We start from the raw sequence: 4,512 nt of genomic DNA on the forward strand, positions 1-4,512 counted from the left end.
GCGCAGGCCCCTGCGCATTCCTGTGCGTGTCTGCCCGCACGCTGGCGCATCTGACAGCCAGGTGGGATTGCCAGACACGGATGGAGAAAATTCACAGAGAGCGAGTGGCGTGAGAGAAGTGCGCACGGATTCCACCACTTTCTCTCGCACGAGCGGAATCTCACTCGAGCTCCATTTTCTCCCTGACCTTTGGGGGTCCGCACATACCCTGCTTGTCATCAGAACCTGCACTGCACAAAATCCTTTCTAGAAAATCAATACAATGTGGTCCTTTCATTTCGGCAGCCTCTCACGTGGCATCGTCCGCGGATATTCAGAATTTCGAATCGTCATCTTTATTGGACCTCGTATGACGGCCCAAAGAGAAATACCGGGTCGTCGGGAGAGTCAGGGTACATTTGTGCGTAGAAAAGGTTGAAGACTGTGTCATGACTTTTTCAACAACCTCATGTTTAAGGGAGGGGAAGGAGAGGTTCCGGGCTGAGCCCCTCTTCGGCTGGTGTCCTCCCACTTTCTCTCCCATATTAACACATCCCCTGGCGACCTAGGGCGCCTCTGGCCTGAAGAAGTCTCTGCGATGACAGGTCCCGCGCTCCGTATTAGAGCGCCAGCACTCCCGTGAACAAACGCAGGGAGGAACCGAACACTGTCCTAGTCACTGCAGCAGCGCGAACGCGGATGGCTTGGCCGTGACTTTGTTCTCTGCGCATAGATTTGAACTGTTTTTTTTTTTTTTTTTTCAAAGCTGGAGCCGTTTAGCAACAATTGTTGTCATCACTGAGCAATATAAACCTTCCATTCAGGTCGGGGTGACTCAGCTCCACACTCGAGTTTTCAGAGTGCAGTCTCTAGGCCGGCCGCAGTCTGTGGGCAACTTGTTAAATGACCACAGCTTAATTGTTAAGGGCTAATCGTTAATGAGCTAGCACAAAAGTCTTTGTTTCCTTCAGGAGAGGAAAAAGCTCTTTGTTTCAAGGACAAAGAAACTCAGTTTTTTAGATAGGAAGATTATTTTTTAAAAGAGAAAAAGTTTTATTTAAAGTGTCACTATGAGTAGGACTTTGCTTTATGAAAAAACAAACAAACAAACAAAGCGGAAATTTTGCTAATGGTCAGACCAAGCTAAGGGTAAAAACTGGAGTCCAGCGAAGGACTGATTTGTGTAACCAAGAAGGAGGCTTTTAGTCTGGACACTGCAGACTGGGAGTTGGTAGGATCCGGACTTTGGGAGATTTCGGCAGAGGGAGCCTGAACTAAGACGCAGATAAACCAGGGTGAGCACGCAGGGACAGCTGAGGGCGGACTGTTAACTTCAGGGGACAGAGTTGGAATTTGCGTTCCCCCTGGAAGGACTAAGTGCGCCGAGTCTACACCTTCCCATTCACCCAGGGTCATTTGAAAAGTGCTGAAGCAATGGCTGGGAACAGGAGAGCGGAGGTGTTTAAGGGATGAGGGAGGGGCGTGGGTCGCTGAACAGAGGGTGTAGACGGTGTCTGAAGAAGGAATGCAGACTGTAGAACACACCCCACACACAGCCGCACAGCAGGACGAACAGCACGCACACAGGGTACTGTTCTGAGGACACTCCGAAGTCATTCGCCCTGTTCTGGATCACGGAGAGGCACACGCAGAAGAGCCTGACCGGGCCACGAGCTGTCTGTGGGAGAGCAAACTCGGTGGTGTTTCTGGAGGGCAGTGTGAGGTTAGGTCTGGGACTCTGAATCAGTCCAGCGATTCCACCCCGGGAACTAAAACGAAAGCTGGGGTTCTCAAATATTACCGTCCCCAGAACCCCTTAGGAGAGTTTGTTTGGGAAATGCCAATTTCCAGGTTTCTTCTCCCTGAAATTTGTAGGGTCAAGAATCGACATTTTAAAACAAGAAGACCTTTTGATTTTGCTTTTGTTTAACAAGCAAGTTGCCAGAAAGATGACAAAAGCCAGGAAGGCTGTGAGAAGAGGGAACTGTGCTAGTTATAATGCCCCTTACAACTGCAGGCAACGGGCGGTCTGCTGGCTCACCTCTCGGGGCCTCATTTTCCGTATCTTCACTGTAGAAGTGCACACCCACTAGGGCTCGCAGGAGCTTGAAGAAGAGGCCACACATTGTCTGTCGACAGTTTGTTCTTGGACTCGCATCATGCCCGACACACGAAAATCAGGAAATGCTAACTCTTACTGCTGCAATGCTGAGTGCGAAAAGCTATTTAAATAACAGAATACATATACAATTCAATTTTCTAAGCATAGTTTCTATACGCGTGTGTATACAAAGGGACATCAAAATGTTGGTGGAAAATGGAATTAAAGTATAAGTTTATTTTGGTGCAAACATTTTTAAAATCTAGGCATAGTGTTTTTATAATATGCATTTCCCATAAACTTTTGTTTTTATTTTTAGGGAGAGATTTTTGCTATAGGATGAGTGCACTTGCTAGAGAGACAGAGAGACAGAGAGAGACAGAGAGCAAGATATCACTCCCGGAGGGAAGGCCGCGCCGCAATCCCTTCTCCTCCATTCTCCTCTTGGGATTTTGGGCACGGACACACATGCGCCTGCTGTGAGTTTCAAGCCTCCAGGTAGGGGACTTGGAATGCGGGCAGCCACGTGAGAGTCCAGTGACATGGCCATCTGCCATCTGCCAGTCCCTTCCGTGAACTTTTTAAACTTTTTTTTTTTAACTTTTTAAAGACTCTTCCCTTGTAGGTGTGTGCATAGATGTCCCCAGCATGTTAGAATATTAACGATGACAACTTCTCAATCATGGAATGTTAGGAGACTTAGTTTTCTTTCTGTCGTTTTAAATATCATTTTTATTTTATTTTGTTTTACAAAAAAAAAATTGCTATAGGTAGAATGTGTTCACTGGAGAGAAACAGAGAGAGAAGAAAGAGAGAGATAATGAGAAATCACCCCCCAGGTTAGGGGGCAATGATGACACCACAATTTCTTCTTTATTTTTTCAGGATTTGGGGCATCCCCACACACACCTGGCATGTGTTTCAAGCTACGGGTCCAGGACTCGAACCATGCAACTGACCGTGTGGGATCCAGCTGCCTTAACCCCACACAACCTAGTTGGCCCAAATATTGTTTTGTTTTTCAATAAATATTTTTCTTTTCCCTCTAAGATTATATTTACCTTCACAAAAAAATATAACATTCAAGTTAAAAAATATGATCTGTTTCAATAGTGTCTTATATTTTCATGACTAAATTAGAGAAAAATTTCTCATGCATTTCTTCCTGTGAGCCTCACTCAATTCTTTGTCTGAAAAGGACGTCTTATCGTTTCTGTTTTACAGATGAGGAGATTGAGGGCACGTGGCCTTCTGGAGATTATCCACAAACAGCTAACATCGCAGATCCATGTCTCGAACCCGTCTTCTGAGTCCAAGTTCAAAATACCTTTTATCAGGCAATGTTCCTCACTGAAAAATTGTAACAGTATAATTTTCAAAAGAAATTGGTTTCATGAGTTTTTATCTGTTATCTGTCCACCCCGTTTTGTAAAGTGCTAAGTGCTGGACAAGTTTAAATGCTAAGACACATTGGCCAGAAAGAAGGCTGGTAGGAAAAAGTATCAAAGCCAGGAAATACTGAAGCTAGATAGCAACCTTGACCTCTTAAGTGTCCTGGCCCTTCTTTCCTAGGTGACCTTCTAAATGCAGTCCCAGTCACCTGTCAAAAGTTAACAGAAGCAAGGAAAACGGGCTGATTACGTAGCACGTGGACTGTGGCCTGGGCTGCTCTGGCACTGCCGCGCTGCAGAATGTCAGCTCTGCAGCCGCAGCTCAGCGGCCGGCTCTGGCTCGGTCTCGGGTCGCCGCGGGGCCGTTGCTGCCCTCTGCTGGAGGCCAGGGAGCAGGCGTCTGTGCCGTGGGAGCCCGGCGCCCTCTATTGGCCGCAAAAACGCACATCATCCAAGGCGAGCTCTAGGGAGGCGGTCAGAGCCTGGCACCTCGCTGGGGTTCCAGCTGCTGGGGATCTCTGCATGGCGGGCACATTGCTGCCTGTCCCAGGCTTACCCTGCCTCGGGGCATCGTGTAGCATCTGCTTGATAGCACAGTGGGATGGCTTTTTTTTTTTATTGCCATAGGGCATTATGCTCATGGGAGAAAGACAGAGAGAAGGAAAGTGCGGAATTACCCCTGCTCCGGGGAAGGAGTGGCCATGCCTCAACCTCCCTCCTTTCTCCTCCTTGCGTTTTGGACATTCGCACACACGCTCCTGGCTTGATTTTCAAGACACCGGATCCAAGACTCAAACCACCGTTGGCCATGTGGGAGTCTAGCAGCTTAACCACCATGACACCTGCTAGGGCCTGGCTTTTAAAGACTTAGTGACCACACCCCCACGGTGTCCCCTGCAAGGGACGTCTGGCTTAGCCTCAGCCACACGAGCTAGTCCTTCCCAATCAATGTTCGTGTGTGTGTGCCATGTGCGTGTGTGTCATGGGTCCCTTGTTTCTGGGGACACTGACATATGCCTCATCCCGGTCAAACTACTGCTT

Source organism: Tupaia chinensis, unplaced genomic scaffold (assembly GCF_000334495.1).
Source record: "Tupaia chinensis unplaced genomic scaffold, TupChi_1.0 Scaffold000292_1, whole genome shotgun sequence".
Classification (NCBI taxonomy): Eukaryota; Metazoa; Chordata; class Mammalia; order Scandentia; family Tupaiidae; genus Tupaia; species Tupaia belangeri.